Source organism: Aricia agestis, chromosome 14 (assembly GCF_905147365.1).
Source record: "Aricia agestis chromosome 14, ilAriAges1.1, whole genome shotgun sequence".
NCBI lineage: Eukaryota > Metazoa > Arthropoda > Insecta > Lepidoptera > Lycaenidae > Aricia > Aricia agestis.
Genome location: NC_056419.1, coordinates 11383464 through 11406316, shown reverse-complemented (window position 1 = coordinate 11406316; position 22853 = coordinate 11383464). Strand labels below are relative to the sequence as shown.

The 22853-nt window shown below is 35.4% G+C and overlaps 1 protein-coding gene across 1 annotated transcript in view; it reads left to right on the top strand.

Moving 5' to 3' along the window:
• The first annotated feature begins 10929 nt into the window (after positions 1-10929).
• The window catches only part of LOC121733741 (5-hydroxytryptamine receptor 1A), a 60583-nt gene continuing 48659 nt past the window's right edge, over positions 10930-22853 (top strand). Inside the window, exon 1 of the mRNA XM_042124092.1 lies at positions 10930-11111. The gene's annotated coding sequence lies outside the window, so the exon portion shown is untranslated. The remainder of the gene's footprint in view (positions 11112-22853) is intronic.

Below are 22853 nucleotides of genomic sequence, written 5' to 3'. Positions count from 1 at the left end.
TTCCTTGATAAATGGGCTATCTAACAATGGAAGAATTTTTCAAATCGGACCAGTAGTTCCTGAGACTAGCACGTTCAAACAAACAAACAAACTCTTCCGCTTCATAATATTAAGTATAGATAAAACGTTATTTAAAAATAAATATGAATCGTTTTCGACGTTTTGGATAACATTTGGATAGTAATAAATGTTAATGTGAAATGAAAAGCTATTAAATATAGCAAAAAAATTATGAAAGAAGTTGCAAGTAAGCTTGAAACTTCTCGATTCAGTTATTATGATTCAAACTAAAATACATAAGTATTCAGTTTTAGTAAACTAGGTCATTAAAAATAACCCCCTATATTTCTAATTATAACGCCATTATAAAATTGTTGCGTAAATATAATATGAAGCAGAAGAAGGCTTTTACGACATGTAAAGGTAGGTACTCTAATATTTGAAGTGTTAACTAAATACTTTTAGTTATAATACAAATCCTATGTATCTTTTTCTATGTTATAAAATATGTCACCCATGTTAAAACTAGCGTAGTTTATCTATCAATATTAATAAAGTTTATCAGTTTCTTTCTGCAACTTACTGTCAATACCTCAATATTGTTTACCAGCCTTGGGACCATTAATTTTTTTCTACGAAGCCGTCGTGAATTCCCTGTAGACGGTCTATATCTACAGGAAACTACTCCCTGAAAGTAAGTTTTCCGCTTTTCCTATTTTTACGCCCTGATACCGTAGTCCGTACCTAGTACCTTATGTATAAAAGTTACTTTTTGATAAATAAATACCTAATAGATTCCACAGTAATAATATACACTTTTCGTGCAAATCATCACACCTGATGATGATTTTATCGAAACCGGTCATGTAAAACATAATTGTAATAAAATAAATTAATAAAAGTGGAACAAGTGCATGAAAAGCGTATATTATTACTCTGAAACATGAATTTCCACCAAGAAGTTACGGTACATTCAATATCATATACGGTACCTAATAGATTTATCAAAATTATTATAATGTTAATGATATTAATGGGCCGAACAAAATTGAAGCGCTAAAGTAATTTAAAACGTGTCCAAATAGTAGGAGGCAAGATAAGAGCCATGGATAAAACTAATATTATAGTTTAATTTAAGTTTAACATCTATACTTATAGTTCTATTAATATCTATACTTAGAAACTACGCAATTTTAAATTACAAGCTGACCTTAAACAATGTTTTGCCAGAAATGTAATACTCGCTAATTATATCCATATTATTAAGTATTATAAATGCGAAAGTGTGTATGTCGCTCTGTTACCTTTTTACGCTCAAACTTTGGCTACTTTCAGTTCCGGGAAAGGACATAGGTATGATACTTTTTATAAAAAAAAATGAGTTGCGGGCGGCATCCAGTAGGACGTATTGTAATATTATATATTTTTTTATGAAATATGGGGGCAAACGAGCAAACGGATCACCTGATAGAAAGCAACGTCCGTCGCCGGAAGAGCTGCAGGTGCGTTGCCGGCCTTTTAAGAGGGAATAGAGTAAAAGGGGAGGGTAGGGAAGGAAATAGGAGAGGGTAGAGAAGGGAAAAGGGTAGGGGATTGGGCCTCCGGTAAACTCAAACACTCGGCGAAACACAGCGCAAGGGCTGTTTCACGCCGGTTTTCTGATGAGCCCGTGGTATTTCTCCGGTCAAGCCGGCCAATTCGTGCCGAAGCATGGCTTTCCCCCTTCAAAATAATATAGTATTGTGTATATGAATAGATGGTGGGAACGACCCACCGCGACAAGATCATCCACACACCTTTGAAACTAATATAAATACTTAAAGGCACATTAGTCCCATATTAAAATATTATTTAATTTTTTTTTCACATGTACTTTTATATATTTTTTTCCTTAAAATAGGGTATTTTAAGAATATAAATTAAATAATTTTGAAATTCATTGGCTAGTTTTTTCTCAATAAATTTTTAAAGTTTCGCTCTGACGTCATTATCGGCCGCCAATGGGCATTGTCCAAAAAAAATCACATGTACTTTTTATATCTTTTTTCGTTAAAATAGGGTATTTTAAGAATATAAATTAAATAATTTTGAAATTCATTGCCTAGTTTTTTCTCAATAAATTTTTAAAGTTTCGCTCTGACGTCATCATCGGCGGCCAATAATTGACCTCTGCAGTATGTTTTAAATTTCCTTTCAATCTTATTTATAATGGCTGGTTCGTCAAATGCAAGTTCTCATTATGTGAAAGCTGATACGAGAAGCGAAAAGTTCGAAACGTAATGTTGGTCGAATATATTGCTAATTTAACGCCATTGAAGGTCAAACTAAGGTTAAACATATTTGTTCAAAAATATAAGTAACTAATGGGTATTTTTTTCGTTTATATACAGAAAAACGATCACTGACCTTATTCCTCGAAATGTTTTTGTAATGAGCAAAATTAAAAAAAAATGGACAATCCCCATTGACCTCTGCAGTATGTTTTAAATTTCCTTTCAATCTTATTTATAATGGCTGGTTCGTCAAATGCAAGTTCTCATTATGTGAAAGCTGATACGAGAAGCTTACCAAAAGTTCGAAACGTAATGTTGGTCGAATTTATTGCTAATTTAACGCCATTGAAGGTCAAACAAAGGTTAAACATATTTGTTCAAAAATATAAATAACTAATGGGTATTTTTTTCGTTTATATACAGAAAAACGATCACCGACCTTATTCCTCGAAAAGTTTTTGTAATGAGAAAAATTAAAAAAAAAATGGACAATCCCCATTTCCGTACAGGGTTGTCCCATTCGGAATACCAATGGCGAGACATTGATTAATAGGGCTGCCCCAGTTAACATCAGCTCGCAATTATCCTAAGATAACACTAATTTATCTTATATCTCCTGGAAATCTATGCGTATCCGAATTTACTGCATGCTATAACTTTTGTTAACGAGCTTATTGCAAATAATAATGCCGGCGTATGCTGAATATAATGTATGGTTGTATGGTTGTTGAATTATTACTACTAGATGACGCACGCGTTGCACTGAAATCAGTTTGAGTTTGAGAATGAAAAGTATCATAATATTATTATTATGTCCTTTCCCGGGATTCAAAGTATACGTATTTTTTTTTATGAAATAAGGGGGCAAACGAGCAAACGGGTCACCTGATGGAAAGCAACTTCCGTCGCCCATGGACACTCGCAGCATCAGAAGAGCTGCAAGTGCGTTGCCGGCCTTTTAAGAGGGAATAGGGTAATAGGGGAGGGTAGGGAAGGAAGGGGAGGGAATAGTTGAGGGTAGGGAAGGGAATAGGGTAGGGGTTAGGGGATTGGGCCTCCGGTAAACTCACTCACTCGGCGAAACACAGCGCAAGCGCTGTTTCACGCCGAATTTCAGAAAAATCGGTTTAGCGTGATGCCGGGTTAAAGTAAAAAACCGTGTTGGATATGTTTTAGATTGCTTGTTTTCTATGAGAGGCAAAATTAAAATTTCAGCGGTTTAGTAGTAAAAATTAGTATATCGCGCGAGTAGGTAGCGATAGCGTCGCGTAGTATAACTGTCCTATGTCCTTTTCCGGGTCTTAAAAAATCTTTATGCACAACGTCATATCACTTCAGCAGCTTTGGCGTCAAATTGTTACAGAATTATTAAGGAAATTTTATTACTACTGGACACATCTACAAAATATAATCTTCTACCCATAAAGTATCTCTAACATATTATAGCTAAAAGCCGAGCTTTGTGAGGGCTCGCGTCGTTTTTCTGCGTGGTAATAATCTTTAAGGCTTTTTTAATAGTAACCAAACCTTGACTGACCGATGATAACACATCCACATAATCTATACATATAAATAAAATTGGAGTGTCTGTTTGTAATATTAAAATAACCGTTTTTTACTACATGCATATGAATATTTAGACGGTACTTACACCAAAATAACAATTTTTAGAATTTTTGTCTGTCTGTATGTCTGTCTGTTTGTTCCGGGTAATCTCCGTAATGGCTGGACCGATTTAGACGGTACTTTTATAGCAGATAGCCGATGTTATAAGGAGTAACTTAGGCTACTTTTTAACCGACTTCCAAAAAGGAGGAGGATATATTTTTACTTTTTTATTTTTTACCTATGTATTTTATATTTTGTTGACGCGGACGAAGTCGCGGGTAACAGCTAGTTATTATAATATACTGCGTGTTAATGGTTGTTATCCCGCAGTAAAATGATTCTATCGTAGTATAGATTTGTAAAGTGTTTTTATTCAAATCATAAATAAAATTCGGCCGGGTTACCACGTACGTCATATAAAATATTTTTTATTTTCAAAAAATAGCTTGTAAGATTCGATAGTACTACTATAGGTAAATCGTTCTACTGCAAGAAAAGAACCACTAAAATGTCACGTTGTATAATATAATTATTACTGATATAAAAAGTACCTACTATGTTAAAGCACAAATCAATAGGCGTGATAGTTTTTCCGTAAAGTGTACCACAAAAGTGCTCAAGATTATGGGATATACGAGTACTAGATTATAACATACGTAACTAGTTACTAGTGCCCAAGTGGGGCCTCTGTCGGCCTGCGGGGCGAGAAGCGCCCCCAAATGTGTGTGGTCTGACAAAGGTCGGACGGCCACTGACGGAGTTGCAATGGGTGTGTCGTGCCCGTGGCTTCGTCTTGGGTGGCGAGAGGAGCGTCGCAGAGTTTTAGTGGGTAGGGTCGCGGCACATACCATCTTCGCCGCGATGAGCCCCACAGCGGGAGTCCCCATCCCCTGCGTCGAATGTGTTAATGCATTTCTCTGCGTGAAAAAAAAATTTACTAGATAGGTACTAATGCTTCGTTAAAACTAAATAAAGAAAAGTATATTTTTATTTAACAGTTTCCACAGTAAGGTTTCAGTTTGATGGTCCAAAGCGAACAACACTAAGATAAACATGAACGAGAAAAGTTAGTTGACTGAATAATTTTTGATTTATTCAAGCAATATTGAATATTGATGTAATTTTGAAATAACAATCAAAACCTTAACTCAATAAGTGTTGATCAAAAATGTATATTAGCTCGATTTTACGAAGAAAGTTAGGGACCAGCCTTGTTTAATGTTTATTACGTGGTTTAATAAAATTTGTATTTTGATTTTCAGAGATTGATATGAAATACAAATTATTAGTTTGTTTTTCTTTTTCGCTTGCTTTAACTTACAGGGCCCAGCATTGAAATATTTTATACTAGACGACGCACGCAACTCCGTTGCGCCAGAATTCGTTTATCGCGCGGGTACCGTACATTTTTCCGGTAAAAACTATCCTATGTCCTTTCTCGGGACTCAAAATATCTCCATGCCGAATTTCAGCAAAATTGGTTCAGCGCGGCGGTTTAATCGAGAAGAGATAACAGACAGACAGACAGACAGACAGACGGACAAACGGACAGACGGACAGACAGACAGACAGATAGATAGACAGACGGACAGATGGACAGACATACAGACAGACAGACAGACATAAAGACAGAAAGCCAGAAAGACAGAAAGACAGAAAGACAGAAAGACAGAAAGACAGACAGACAGACAGACATACAGTCGAACAGACAGACAGACACCCTATTTTATTTTTATTTATGTATTATATTATTTATGGCTCTCTTTAGACTCTAGAGCAGTTTGTCACATTTGAGCTTGAAAATTATAAGGCGTCCATTATACGATCATACAAACAACAGTCAATTCCGTCAATCATTAATTATGTTTGACTGATGTGACTGATGGACTGATGAATGGTATTAGACGGCCACTCAATTCTCTTCAGTTTTATGTCAGTCAAAGCCAAAATTTTCAAAGGTAAGTATCCGTTTTTAATTTTTTCCTATTTTGTCAGATGTGACAACACTCATTTAAAATACGTAACTTATGGTTGCATGAAGCAAAAATCAAGATATCCAGATTTTCGTCAATCAACTTCATGCAACCATCAGTCACTGCATTACACGACAGGTCATCAGTCACAGTCCTAACTGTGGTAAAACTGACAGCAAAACCTACCGTGTAATGTTTGCCGTATAAGTCTTGCCCGAAAAGCAATCAGATTTTTAATAAAACATGCTTGGAACCTAAAAACAATAATATTTTCCGTAAGTTTTTGCATCAGTCCATTATACCTGTTTCAGATTACATCCGATCGAGGAGATCATCCAGGATTATCCACGGACTCCATTAAGTTGATAACTTTCTCATCATTGTTAGTCTGAAATGAATATTGATATTCGTGAGAAATATTTAGAAGGTCAAGAGATTAATAACAACGAATATTTTTATCCGTCTGCGCCAGGAGGGATATAAGGCTAATCAGGGTAAGTTCGGACACAGGGTGAGTCCGGATAATTCAACTTATCACTAAATTAGTCAGTGTTTTTCTTTGCCTGCCGCTACAGACATATACGCCATATAGTAGCTCTACCATGAGTTTAAAGTTATAGTATTTATCGATACTCGATACCGACTACGTAAATATTTAATATGGCGATTTTAGTTCCGTAAGTAACCGGTAGAGGCGCTGTAAAATTTGTCATAATAAAAATTTACGGTAGTCGGTATCGAGTATCGAAAAATACTACAGCTTTAAACTCATGGTAGACCTACTGCGCTGCAACCGCAAAATGTAGTACCATACTGTAACTGTAGTTTAATTTAGCCTAAACTTGAATTATCCGGACCTATCCTGTATCCGAATTTACCCTGATTAACTATATTTTTCTAATTTAAAAAATATATACTTATAGGTATCCCTCGTCACCTCACCTCACCCTCAAGGATACCGGAGGCCCAATCCCCTACCCTATTCCCTTCCCTACCCTCCCCTATAATTCCCTTCCCTTCCCATCCCTACCCTCCCCTATTACCATATTCCCTCTTAGAAGGCCGGCAACACACCTGCAGCTCTTCTGATGCTGCGAGTGTCCATGGGCGACGGAGGTTGCTTTCCATCAGGTGACCCGTTTGCTCGTTTGCCCCCCTATTTCATAAAAAAAGGATATATTTTGTATTCTTATGTTATGGTGAGAGGTCATGAGCTTGTATTCCTCTAATCCGGCTGGATAAGGGGAATACAAGCTAATACAAGCTCATGACCTCTCACCATAACATGACAATACAAAATATGCTAGTGGTAATCAACCTTTTTTTATATACGGGCTCTTATTTTTTTTTACTTTAACTTCACGAGGGTTACTGACAAAGCCCAGGTGGGCCGCAGCTTAAATATAGCTGCCCTAATTAAATACGTTAATGGTTTCTTGAACCCCTTTTCACGAGAGTTAATAATAATTTTCTCCATTTACAAGGTTAACTTTTGAAACAAAGAAAAAAAATTGAATAACTATTTAACTATTGAATATTGTCATTCCGCCGATTTTCACTCATGATAGGAAGGAATCAACATCACAGAAACCATTAAGCCTTTCTTTTTATTTCTATTATCTTGTTCACCTTATGTTATCGTTAAGGAAACAAAAGGTGTGTAACAAAGCGAGACCCGGATTCTAACCGAGATCAAAATATGACAACATGTTACATCCTTTTAGGCTCTAATTAATATTGTCTTTAAAATTACCTGGAAAATGTAGATGGCTTCCTAAATAACGCTTTATTATTCTAAAATACCTGCCGACATATTGTATTATTTTATATGTATTAGAGAAAGAAAGAAATAAGCAAGAAAGAAACTTTATTTGGACATATTAATTTCCTTTCTCAGAGGTGAACGAGCATAGCGGATAATACTAGCATCAACTAATAGCTTTGTCCACACTGTGCCTTTTTTTGTTCGTCAAGGGCATGCGTTATAGCGCAGTCAACAGCAAACGTGAGGCATGCCCACGACGCATGCCCTCTGACCGTACCCAACAAACAAAAATGACAATGTTGGTGTTGCGTTCGTTGGCGCATTCAATTATTGAATACGCCAAAACGAAAGTTGAATGAAAGAAGATGACGAAAATTGAAAACATAGCTATTGGGTATCATTTATGTATTTACAAAGAGTGTAATAAACTATTATGACAAGTCATTTCAATAACATTAAATAAGTAGAGCCTTTTTGCATTATGTTGCCATGAATATTCGCTCAATTTAACTTTAAAACGGTTTAGCAAACAATAAAAATTAATAATGAAAAAACAATCTGAAATTCACGGCCAACTTTACACATTATTCATGACAGTACCATGTTTAAAACCATAAAACCACAAAAAACGTTTCTCGAAAATAAAGACCCGCGTTTGTTTTGGGAGTAATTTGAATAAATTTTGGGAGAATATAAATTATTGTAAAACCGTATTGCACTTAGCTTTGTAATTGAGACAGCTTAGGGGATGATCAGAATAATTTATACAAATAAAGAGCTGCCTCGGCGTTGGCTCGTGATGGACTTATAATTTTTTTTGTCCGCTTAACGCGCATTTGTCGCGCGCGAAACTTACTTTTGCGGGATAATTAGTAGGTACCATATTATGTCTTTTACCGGGACTCTACACCAAATTTCAGCAAAATCAGTTCAACGGTTTAAGCATGAGGAGGTAACAGACAGACAGACACACTTTGGCATTTATAATGTTAATATGGATATAGCTTTTTTTATGAAATGAGGGGGCAAACGAGCAAACGGGTCACCTGATGGAAAGCAACTACCGTTGCCCATGGACACTCGCAGCATCGGAAGAGCTGCAGGTGCGTAGCCGGCCTTTTAAGAGGGAATAGGGTAATAGGGGACGGTAGGGAAGGGAAGGGAAGGGAATAGGAGAGGGTGGGGAAGGGAATAGGCCTCCGGTAAACACACTTACACTCAGCTGCCTCAGCGTTAGCTCCTGATGAACAAATACAAGATTATAGAGGCATATTTGTTTATGATTGCCTATAGTTGACATCGATTAATCGATTATTATGAAACATGCTATAGCGTCGAGCTTTGCAGCCATGAGCATAGATACAATATCTAGGTACCATGGCTTAGTGAAAAGTTATTTAGTATTTGAATTGCTATTTTATGCTATTAATTTTCTAAAAAAAGGAAATAATATGAAAATAATTCATCTTGTTGTCGCATTTTAACTCAAAACTTTTAAAACTTTATGTGTAATTGGATGGGTTGTAATTTTTCATCGCTTAACAAGCGTCGATTTCACTCACTTGTTTTCCGCAAAATTTATTGAACGGATATATCAAACGAAACCAATACATACATAAATGAATTTGCTGTAATATGTAGCTTCAACATTACATTATGCTAACAACCATAAATTCTGAAGCAAAAAAGAGTTGTGTATCATTCATTTTACTAACTGTTCTGTGTTTTTAGTCAAAATCTTTTTAGGAGTTTTATAGCATACGTTTAATAACCTATTCTTGTTGGCAAGAAGTTGTTAGAGGAATTATCACAATATGTCTACAGTCTAAGTAGAACTACGATCATATAAAATATAGCGTTAATAGTAAAATAGAATTTTAGAAGTGTATTAAGTGAAAAATCCTGGTAGAAGCTTGTTAGATTTCCCCAAAAACCTTGCGGTTGGGGAACAAGATTCCTCCACGCCTTTTCTGTGTCCGGACTCGTAATTAAAGCCCCGTCGAAAGTGATCTATCGAGATCTATCTGCGGGGCTAAAATGGTCGCTTTGGAGAATCATAACATGAATCATGATATGACTGACTCATTTTGTTAAAATCGCAAAATGCAATTCTGCTTGCAGTTCATGCTTAGTAATTCGTACTAATTTGACATTTGTCAGTTTGACAGTTTTTACAATTCATTTGCTGAATTGATCGAGAGGAGTTGCTAAATGTGACCATATTTTTAGCCCCGCAGATGTGGTATGTTATCCTGAAATGTTATGATATAATCATTTTCAGAATAAAAGCTTTATATTAAGTTATTGTATAAATAAAATTTGTTAAATATTCCTTATTTCTATTTTATTGTTATTATAGTATTTAATAACATTTGAATAAAAATTTGATCTTTATTTACAAAAAAGGTTACTTTATTTACCAAAAGAGAATACCATTTTTTTATCTAAGTATGTAAGAAGCTGGAATAATATACTTGTAGGATTCATTCCTTTTAAATACTGAGACGATGTTACTGTCTAGGAAGACAAAAATTCTTAAAAAATAATTAAAAAACAGCATCATAACCAAAACAATGTTGGGGCACATTCAAATTCATGACTATCCAGAAGTAAAACGATTTTTTTTAATGAAAGAAGGGGGCAAACGAGCAAACGGGTCACCTGATGGAAAGCAACTTCCGTCGCCCATGGACACTCGCAGAATCAGAAGAGCTGCAGGTGCGTTGCCGGCCTTTTAAGAGGGAATAGGGTAATAGGGGAGGGTAGGGATGGGAAGGGAAGGGAATAGGGGAGGATAGGGAAGGGAATTGGGCCTCCGGTAAACTCACTCACTCGGCGAAACACAGCGCAAGCGCTGTTTCACGCCGGCCGAAGCATGGCTCTCCCACGCACGAATTTATTCTAAATAGATTCAATCACTGTTTAAATACTCGAGAAAATTATTCTACTCATAAAAACTAATATTACACGTCATCTATTAAAGCTATAAGCTTTGTCCACACTGTGACTTTTTCTGTTCGTCAAGGGCATGCGCTATAGCGCAGTCAACAGCGAACGTGAGGCATGCCCTCTGACCGTATCCAAAACTTCAAAAATGACAATATTGGCGTTGCGTTCTTTGACGCATTCGATTATTATTGAATGCGTCAATATGAAAGTTGATGACGAAAATTGAAGATGAAAGTGCACAGTGTGGATATAGAGCTATAGAGATGTTTCTTCAATTTCTCACGACGAGCTTAGAGATCTCAATCGGCGCGTTTTCCGTAACTTCGTGATTTCAGTCCCGCAGTCTCGTTTCAGACGCGGCCGTTGTTAGACGTGTCACTACTATCACAGTGCACATCGATATATTATCAGAATGTTTAAACTTAAAAAAAATGTTTGAACTTAACTATGAATACTAAGACTGGATCCGCACGTTCAGTGCTTGTAGTTCAGTGGAAAAACTTAAAATAGACGTGGTGTTATGTGGTTTTGATATTTGTTTCGGTAAGTTATATTTTAGTTATTTTAAGTCTTTGGTTACTTGTCGAAACATAAATATAATATATTTTATGTCTAAAAGAATATTCATGTTATGAATATTTAGCCAGCCCTAATGATTGCCTGTCATTTACAGCTTATTTTATTATAGCTTTCTTCAGATTTCAGATTTACTGTTATAAATTAGTTAAATGATTTAGTCGAATTATTTATTTTTTAATTTTTTGTTACACATAAGATTTTTTAGATTGTAAATCTACAGAAAAACAAACTTTACAAAATATTGGTATGCAGAATCACAGTCACAATTTTGATAGCTTCCTTGCAGGACGGTAGAATAAAGTTTACCCTAATGCTATAACTTATAAGATTATACCTAAATAGAATATAATAAAATATATTATTATTTTGATAGCGTAATAATGAGAGAAATATTTCGCAGAGATAGTCTTACATACAAAGACTATACATACCTTTAACTTGAAATTAGAGAGGTAGAGGTAGTATATTTTTGACAATATATAACTTTTTATATAGTTGATAGGCCAGTATAATTTAGTTAACTTTAGTTATTATTTTCAAGCAACTCGCTTGCTGGTAACTCCTTTTATTTCAGTTTTGTACGCTTGCTTGTATAGCGTTCTTCCTCCTCCTCCTATTTTCTTCTGATTAATTTCATTGTGGGTCCCAAGACAGCTTCAGCATTTCACTCGGGCTCCCTGAGATCATATCAAAGCAGTGGTGGAAATGTGATGGGCCAAAGCCCGATTTAGCTTTTATTGTTTTTCATTTCATTAACCAAACCTATGAAACTCATTCTGTATAATACCAACATAAAATGTAAGTTTGTTTCATCAAATCATCTAAGCCTACATCGACGAAAAGTCAACAGATATTTTGTAATACTGAGTCGGGTAAAATAGGCCATAATTAGAGTATTCGTATTAAAGTTTATAACATTGATCATAGACTTTAAACTTAAAAGCAAGCAATACTGGATAAGTGCAAAATACACGGTGTTTTACCTTACATAACAATAATATGTTTTGCTTCTGTTTGGAGTTTCTAGACCATTAGGCATCTACTCGATTGGAAAATATAGGTCGGATGTATAAGAGTCACTCAAGCTTCTAGCAAAATCTCTATATTTTATTCTCTCTCAAACTAGCGAAGACTAGAAAACTAATTTCTATAAGACAAGACTTGGGACTTTGCGTATGAACTTATATACGTTGTATTTGTAAAAAAGGGATCGTAGATTAAAGCAGAAACTAAACAAGATAGAAAAAAATCTGGAAACTTGCAAGCTTTATTTCAATGAAAAGTCAAAGTAAATCATTTATTACTTTGGATATTTTTCATCATTCAATTTTCAGGGAACCGAAACCACTCTTTGGAAAAATTCACACGCTGTATTATTAAGTAGATAATATAATATATGGTTTTAATAAACTTACTAAACTTACTTTAGACTATTTAATTACTTTTTATATTTCTATTGACCACTAACAGACTTTTTTTATATCCGATGTCTGAAAAATTAATAAAGTAAAAGGTTGCTAATAATTTGTTAAATTTAAAAACTGACTAGACTAACATAATATTATATTTGTAAATAAAATACTAAATATATTTTGCTTTACTAGACACGATCTAAAAAAGAGTTTAAATAAATAGTTAAAAGAATTAAATTACAGAGAAACAGAAAAACTCGTTTAAAAATAATGCTTTTGAATCTAAAATATTCAACCCCATCTTAGCCTAAAATCCCCCGACCCATCCATACATAGTATATATCATTAATACGGCAATCACAATATGTCATATTTATTATATTTTATAAGCCGTCATTTGCTTAACCTTGGTATATAAAATTATAATACATAATATATTTTTAATATAATGTTTCAATTGTTACAACTGTAAGAGGCATTGGTAGCTGCACTGCAATTTTACACTTTTGTAGCTACCCGTTAACTTATTGTAATTAAGTCATATTGTAGTCCATGTAATTTTGTAATTTAAATAAACTATTAAACTAATTAAAACCATTATTATATTTCATAAATGCTGATTCTAAAATTTTCGGTAAAGTAATGAGTTTATGCATTTATTTTCCATTTAGATTTAACAACATTTGTTTGCAACATTAATGAAACCTTTGTAACTAAATTACAGAAATGTTTTTAAAACTCGAGCCTTTGAAATTCGTTCTGTTTACACATTTAATTGCTTTTATTCATTAAAAAGATACATTTACATACATATTATTGCTAGTGTTTGTTTGTTACAATAATTTACTTCATTGAGATTGTTTTCAACACAATTAAAATACGTGTCACAAAAATCAAAAGAGGAGCCGAAAATATACTTTTGTTTATTTTCAAATTAAATCAAAAACATCTATGGATGCCAAGTAGCTCGTACTTATTCTTTGTTTGTGTATTATGTTTGTTAAAGCATATTTTTTATATTACGTTTTATAATTACATCAAAATAAGATAAATTATTTTCGGTATAATAATTACAAATCATATCTGCAACTATACACAATTATACATTAAAATTAATAACACTATCAATTGCAAATTATTCAAAGGTTCTTAAGAACAAAAATAATATTCACGCTTATTATAACAGCTGAGAGTAAAATTGAATGAGAGTTGGAAATTAAAACGAAAGTTGAATGCAAATGTTCATTTCTTATTCATTATGCTTTCCGTTAATAATTTTACAGTCATCTGACCCTGTATTTAAAATGTTCACAGAACGATTCCTTTTAATAGTAACCTGAATATAGTGATGGTTTTCACAATTAATTTGAATGCAATTCATTTAAAATATAATGTTATTTATCTATACTAGAGTGAAGGAGAATATTTTTTTATTAAGAATTATGGGGTTCTAAAATGGTGAAAGGTATGTTTTGAATGTCACATACAGTGTCTTATGCGCGGCTAAGGCAGCTTAACATCTAAGGGTCAATTCAGACCGTAACGTGACGATGCGAGGCCAGGCGCGGCGCGGCGTCTTGTGTGGATTTGACAGATTTCAATTGCGCGAGGCGACATGCCAATCTGTCAATTCAGTATAAATTTAGAAATGCATCTACGCGTCGCGTTGCGGTCTGAACAACGCAACGAGGCGAGGCGAGGCAAGGCAATAAGTTTGTATGAATTTGACAGATTTCAATTGCGCGAGGCGACATGCCAATCTGTCAATTCAGTATAAATTTAGAAATGCATCTACGCGTCGCGTTGCGGTCTGAACAACGCAACGAGGCGAGGCGAGGCAAGGCAATAAGTTTGTATGAATTTGACAGATTTCAATTGCGCGAGGCGACATGCCAATCTGTCAATTCAGTATAAATTTAGAAATGCATCTACGCGTCGCGTTGCAGTCTGAACAACGCAACGAGGCGAGGCGAGGCAAGGCAATAAGTTTGTATGAATTTGACAGATTTCAATTGCGTGAGAAGTATTGCGAATCGGTCAAATCCATAATATAAATCAAGAAATGCATCTACGCGTTGCGTTGCGGTCTGAATCAACCCTAAACCTTCCGATCATTGCCACGAGCGCCCGTAACCGACAAAAATTCAATTTTTTTTTATGACATAGATTATAGGTTTATTTTATTCTACGCCACTAACTTGTACGCCACAAGCGGCGGCAGCATGGGTCGCCACACACGTGTCAGTAGAAAATTATAGGGCCTAACTACTAGGATATTGTCTACTTTTCTTATCGAGAACGATTCTTGCATGATATTTTATAAAAAGTAGTTTTAATAACGAAGTATTATAAAAAGTAAAATGAGAAATGATGTCCCTATGAATCAGTTCTTTTTTTAAAACCTATTTTTTATATTACCTACCACAGTATAATAGTAATGACATAATTTCGTTGATGTCTTCTTTTGCTTCGTAGCACTGCTACGAGATACGCTTCGGGATGGCTACGCATCGCTATCATTGTCGATAAAATTAATAAATAAATATATTCTATTGTCTGGTACCCGTAACACAAGTCCTTCAGGTACTTACCACAAGGCCAGACTGATGTGGTGTGAAGCTTCCATGGATATTATATAGTACAATTTAAGAACACGAAGTATTATTATGAGACAAAATAATTTATCTGATGTTTAAATACAAATGTAGTGCTAGCACGGCGAAAAGTAGAAATGTGAAAGTATAGACAAACTGTGGACATAAACTTAAGGTACCGTTCCGATCTTTACCGCGGCTAATCGCGACTGACAAAAATTCAATTAAAATGCCACTTTATGACAGACTATAGTATATGTCATAAAGTAAGATGTTGTTTGAATTTTTAGGACTATTCTGTCATAAAGTGGCATTTGAATAGAATTTTTCGGAACAAAAAAAGATCGGAACGGTACCTTAAGTTTATCTACACAGTTTGTGACTATAGTCTGTCATAAAGTGGCATTTTAATTGAATTTTTCGGAACGAAATAAGCACAATAGATATAATAACCAGTAGTTCGACTGCTAAGAAACGGACAGGTTTCAATATCTGTCAAATTTGTCGGGTTTCACTAGGATTATAAATGGAATGTGCCTCGCGCTGGCTGATATAATTTATTTTTAAATATTTAAAATAAAGATTTCAAAATTGGATTCTGACAATTTTAATCACATGTGCCAAAACACAAACAACAATACGACCAAAGAGGAACACGTCCAGCGAATATGTCATAGTTTTAAATTCGTAGGTAACAAGTTAACAACCCTAGCGACGATTTTCGTCATAATACGTCAAATTTAAAATTTCAACATCAGTTCTACCGGCATACTCTATCATTCTGTCTACTCTGAAATAAGTTTGGAACGACACCTTAAGTTTATCTCCACCATAATATCTCCACAGTTTGTCTATACTTTCGCATTTTCACTTGTTACCGTGCTAGGGCTACTGGTTGTTGTAAGGAACTGTGGTGCCTGTATTTTGTACTACCAGACGCTTATCAAACATTATAGTACACTTTCAGTAGTTTTCAACGTAGAAAGTAATTTAAACGTTTGTGCTATAAATAACTTGGATATTGAATCAACACATTTACTACATTTATACTTGAGACAATACTGAAGATTCCTGCAATAAATTTTAAAATATACTCAGTTTTATTGCTGTCGTTTTGTTCCTACAATTTTACACTGGAATATTTGTGTTGTCACTGCGGACAGATCGCACCCGAGCTTGCGGTGTCGGTCGAAAGCTTTGCAAAACTTTCGAAAGCTTACATTTTAAGCTTTTGTTTTTTGCATGACGCTTATGGCAGGAAAAGCTTTAAGTATGCTCGCCAATTTGAGTTGCTCAAATGTTTTTGTTCAATCGTGCATAGAGGTAATTAAAAACAGTTTTATTTTATTTTTTTTGTAAAAAATACGCTATATGTTTTATATTATTCAGAGTGCTATATACACTTTACAATTCTCTTTTACCTATTTATTTATTTAAGTATTCCCTCTTAAAAGGCCAGCAACGCACCTGCAGCTCTTTTGATGTTGCGAGTGTACATGGGCGACGGTAGTTAGCAGCTTGACGGTAGTTAGACGTGGGAGAGCCATGCTTCGGCACGAATGGGCCGGCTCGACCGGAGAAATACCACGTTCTCACAGAAAACCGGCGTGAAACAGCGCTTGCGCTGTGTTTCGCCGAGTGAGTGAGTTTACCGGAGGCCCAATCCCCTACCCTATTCCCTTCCTTATCCTCCCCTATTCCCTTCTCTTCCCATCCCTACCCTCCCTTATTACCCTATTCCCTCTTAAGAGGCCGGCAACGCACCTGCAGCTCTTCTGATGCTGCAAGTGTCCATGGGCGACGGAAGTTGCTTTCCATCAGGTGACCCGTTTGCTCGTTTGCCCCCTTATTTTATATAATAAAAACAATATTTTTTTTTCTATATTTTATTAGCAATGTATAGTAAAGGCATAAAGGTATAGATAACCGTCTCATGGCCACAAGATTGAAATGTACACTGGATCTATCGGTGACCGCTCGTAATCTATTTTGGTGCTCAAAGCAATATGATTCTCTTAGTCTCTCGACTCGATAAATTATTATTCACTCGAATTAATACTTCATTTCCAAAACATTGGTCTAATTTTGTGTTAAGATAAATTCTATAATAATACATAAAAGAAAATGATTCGTGAGATATCGGCTTTATAAAAAAGTCTTCAGTAAAATAAACATAAATATGTCATAAAATTGTGCTTCCTGTTTTGCAGAACCGCATACGTGCAAGCCTGCAAGGTTAAAAGCTAGAGAAAATAGGAAAAGAAAATAAAAGATAATAAAAACGACGCAACAAATCACAAGGAACGTAAACATTTCGGTCATGGGACGTTAAGCGCGGGCGAAACACTAACTAAGCAATAGTTATTTGTTAGCTAAACTGAGCTCAATCACAATCTGTGTTATTGTAATTGCTTTGCACCCTTTTAGCTCTAATACGGTGTGAAGATAATTACTGTAGTTAAGGCTGGATTAATATGCGGCGGCGAGTACGCGTGGATGGCCGCTTAAACCGCAAGATCGCAAGCAAATGTATGCAACGATTTGTTCAGGGTCAATTTATACTAGCGCAGAGTCGAAGCGAAGCGAATTCCCAAAAACTGAACACAGAAAATTCAACCTTAACTCCAGAGCGTAACGCATACTTACATTACTTCTGCGAGGCCAATCAGCGTCGATGCCTTTTTAAATTCTCAGAAGTAATAAAGTGCGTTAACGCTTTGGAGTTAAGGTTGAATTTGTTATGTTCAGCTTTAATAATTCGCTTCGATGCGCTTCAACTCTGCGCTAGTATAAATTGACCCTTAGAGGTAAAATAGTTGCGTGGTCCCACTGTTATAAATACATACACTTGCTTGTACTTTCGCGGTGTAGCCGCCAAACCGCGCGTTCGGGCGGACGAATATAAATAAAGCCTCAGAAGAAAATATTTCATTGCCAGATTTGAAGAGAAATCTATTTATATAAGCAGTTAATACTATTTTTGACTGACTTCCAAAAAGGAGGAGGTAATACGTTCGGCTGTATGTTCCTTTTTTTTCAGTTGATTTTTTTGACCTTCTTATTAAGGGTCAATTCAGACCGCAACGCGACGAGGCGAGGCGAGGCGGGGCGCGGCACCAATTTGTATGGATTTGACAGATTTCAATTGCGTGAGACGTCTTGCGAATCTGTCAAATCCATATAAATTTAGAGATGCAATGCTACGCGTCGCGTTGCGGTTTGAATCAACCCTTAGTGATAAGATTTAATAGTGGTATTATTATATGTGTGTGGCCAGCGGGGCTAAAATGGTCGCTTTGAAGAATCATAATATTATGAATCATGTTATGAATGAATCTTTTAAAATCGGAAAATGCAAGTCTGCTTGCAATTCATATTTAGTAATTCGTACTAATTTGACATTTGTCACTTTGACAGTTTTGACAATTCATTTGCTGAATTGATTGAGAGGAATTCCTAAATGTGACCATTTTAGCCCCGCTGTATTAATTTGACTGAAAATTATTTAGCAGCAATTTATGGTTAAACTTTTCCATATCTGCTTGTTAGCTAAATAAAGCTCAATCTAATACGCAATGGGTGTTTTGTAATTGCTTCACACCCTTTTAGTTCTAATACGGTGTTTGCATAATTACTGTAGTTTAGGGGAAATGTAATTACGAGATACGAAAGGAGATCTATTTATTTACTTGGTACAGTGTCTATTAAAATTAAGATTCATTTTTGGCCTTCTTGCTTATAACATTTAAAACTGGTAAGCCCACTGGCTTTCCAGTTTTAAATGTTTTGTAACTAAACATTAAAAACTGGAAAGTTAACACCTCCATCGTGGGTATCGCAGACACAATATATTTCATTTGTTATGCGACAGCCGGCTGCCGCTTGGGGATTTTTTTTTTATTTTTTTTTTTATGAAATAAGGGGGCAAACGAGCAAACGGGTCGCCTGATGGAAAGCAACTTCCGTCGCCCATGGACACTCGCAGCTTCAGAAGAGCTGCAGGTGCGTTGCTGGCCTTTTAAGAGGGAATAGGGTAATAGGGGAGGGTAGGGATGGGAAGGGAAGGGAATAGGGGAGGGTAGGGAAGGGAATAGGGCCTACCCTATTCCCTTCCCTAGGATTGGGCCTCCGGTAAACTCACTCACTCGGCGAAACACAGCGCAAGCGCTGTTTCACGCCGGTTTTCTGTGAGAACGTGGTATTTCTCCGGTCGAGCCAGCCCATTCGTGCCGAAGCATGGCTCTCCCACGTATAAATGAGGGATTGATGAGTTAAACCAATACACTTATTGGTTTAACTGTACTTTGTTTAGTCATGATTCCTGGTTAAGTCTTAAGTTGTAGGCGAATCAAGGCACAAATTATCATCATCATATTATATATTTTTTTAATGTAATTCAGTCTCGCTATGTTGAATAAAGCATAAGTTCTAATAATTTCATACAATACTGCTAAATTTACGTGGCTACTGTTATTTTGTTAAATATAGTCTTCGTTGCTAAATATTTCATATAATATATCATATTTTGGCAATGACAAAAAGAAGAATGTAATATATGAAATTTATTTGGGAAGCTAATATTTTTGCTCTCCACTATACGAAATCAAGTTTGTGATTGAACGTGATTTGATTTGGAATGCGCCTTCAAGAAATTCAATTGTTACAGGTTCATACTTCATACCCCTAGTCTCCTAAGAGTTAGTTCACAAGAAATAGGAAGAAACAAAGCGAAAAAACACGTTTGGAATACAACTTTATTTCTGTGTGACGCCCGCAACTCCGCTGCGCCAAATTTCGTTCATCACGCGAGAATCGTACATTTTCTGGGGTAAGAAGTATCCTATGTCCTTTCCAAGGACTTTAAGTATATCCATACCAAATTTCAGCTAAATCGGTTCAGCGGTTTGGGCGTAAAAGGGTAACAGACGGTCAGACAGACACTCTTTTTACTTATACGTTTTACAACAGCATTATTCCTCAATAATATTGAGGTGCCTACAGAAATAACGCTGTTGTTATTACAATATTATTGTGCTATTATAATGTTCACTTGCGCATCCTGGAGAAATAAATTCACTGGTTTCGTCAGGTTGCGTCTCGTTTCATCTTGCTTCGATGTGAACTTACCTTATTATTTAAAGGATTCTGAGAAACCATCGTCTCATGTACTATCTACATGGTATATTATATTGTGAATGTACGCATAGTATTAGATGGTTGGATTGGAATAAAATGTTGCATATATTTCTCGGAATAATCTATGCAAATTCTTATTCCAATCCAACCAACCTATCCATACATCCATACTATATTATTAGTCTGAGCTAACCTTTATGCCAAACTACTGAACCGATTTTACTGTTTGATACCTTGAGTCCCGAGAAAGGACGTAGGATACTTTTTATCCTGAAAAAATGTACGGTCCTGGCGCGATAAACAAATTTACACTAGTTGATATTTTATTCATCATCTTTCAATAAAATATTAAAAATGAAGTTCGAAATATTAATTAAAAATTTTAATATGATCTTAGAAAACTCAAGTATAAGTTCCTTTAGTAGGAACTGGCCATGTTATAAAAGTTTGAGTACTTTTCCAATATAACCGGCACATAGGTTGGCGATACGTTCAATATTATTTTAACGTCTTATCTTTTATGTCTAAAGTAAAGATAGGCTATAACTTTGCTTATTAGTTTCTCGGAGAAAGATATGCCACTATGCCACAGGTAGGTAGAAGTAATATTACCTAAGATATACTTTACTAGCTGCTGTCCGAAATCATTTTTTTTCGTAATTTTTTTTTTTAAATAAAAAGTATATCCTATGTTACTGCTGATACCTCCAAGAGCATGTGTACATGTTAATTCGTCAAGTGGTTTTTGCATGAAAGTGTAACAAACATCCACGCTTTCACATTAATAATGTTAGTAAGGAACTTAGAGAAGACTGATAATAATCTTGACCATGATTTTATCCAGAAATAAGTTACTAGCGCGTTAGCCGCACATTTTGCCGTATCTAATACTATTTTTGCCTATCTCCGTAGATAAAGCTGACTACGATCACTACAGCTTGATACAAAATACATAATATTACATATTATATGTATTAATATAGCGACGATATAGTAATAACAAACAATATAAAGCAATAGCCAAATAATACGCTACATTGTATGATTATAAGTAATAAACTTTCTTGCGACAATCTTGCGAAAAACTCTCCTTTGTTATATATTATATTACATATTAATTCACTAGATATTGCCCGGAGTATAAAGATTTTATACGTGGGAGAGCCATGCTTCGGCATGAATGGGCCGGCTCGACCGGATAAATACCACGTTCTCACAGAAAACCGGCGTGAAACAGCGCTTGCGCTGTGTTTCGCCGAGTGAGTGAGTTTACCGGAGGCCCAATCCCCTAACCCCTACCCTATTCCCTTCCCACCCTCAACTATTCCTTTCCCTTCCCTTCCCTACCCTCCCCTATTACCGTATTCCCTCTTAAAAGGCCGGCAACGCACTTGCAGCTCTTCTGATGCTGCGAGTGTCCATGGGCGACGGAAGTTGCTTTCCATCAGGTGACCCGTTTGCTCGTTTGCCCCTTTATTTCATAAAAAAAAAATACACGGGACAATATATAATATATATATTTACACAGAAAATCGTTTAGCACGCAGCTTCTGCACATTTCCGGTACATATCTCAAAAAATATCGTGTCCATATGAAATAAAAAGAAAAAAGGAAAAAAATATACAGACGAACATATCACGCTATCACCTCCTTTTTGGAAGTCGGTTAAAAATAGAAGCATAAAAATGTGACTGATAGAAACACTACCTATTATAAATAAGTACAGAAATGCAGATATCTTATTCTTCACAGAAAATACCATGACATTTTAAGGAAAAAAATTGTGTAGTGCTGATTTTATGAAAACGGCTAGCGATGAATATTTTAGTAAGTAAATAACCTATGACAGTAAACTTATTTACAGCTTTCCTAATGTGATTTCGTGGAGCAGCTTTTAAATAAGTCGGAAAACTTCGGAGCTGTTTTCTACTGCTGTATGCGATGTTACACTCGTAAAGGTCAGTGCACAATGTCACAAACGAGGAGATAATAATATATTCTAATATATAAAATTCTAGTGTCACAATGTTAGATGGCGTACTCCTCCGAAACGGCTTTACTGATTTTAACCAAATTTTATATGCATAGTCAGTGGGTCTGAGAATCGGCTACGGCTTTTTATATTGATAAGACGTGTATTTCTTGAATAAATAAAAAACGTTTGCCGGGACAGCTAGTTTATAAATAAGAATGTTTTAGTTCGTTTTGGCAATATTGAAATAAAAAAAATGGACTTAGGTTTTTCAGAACAAAGAAACACGAGAGGTTTGCATTAATATTAAATGAACAAAGTACCCAACAATCCCGTAACAAGGGAAAGATTTGAGGATAAGAGCTTCAGAAATTATCGAGTCGATAACCGTACACGTTCCAATATCGATATATCGATGTTTTTTAAGACTGTGATATCGTCATATAAGTATTTTAACCGACTTAAAAAAAGGAGGTTATCAATTAGACGCGACGCGACGCGATGTTTGTAATATTTGCAGAACTGCCCAGTTTTCATATATAATATGTAAGTCTATATCAGCGTCTGAATGTCCAACTTCAAAAGTGTATG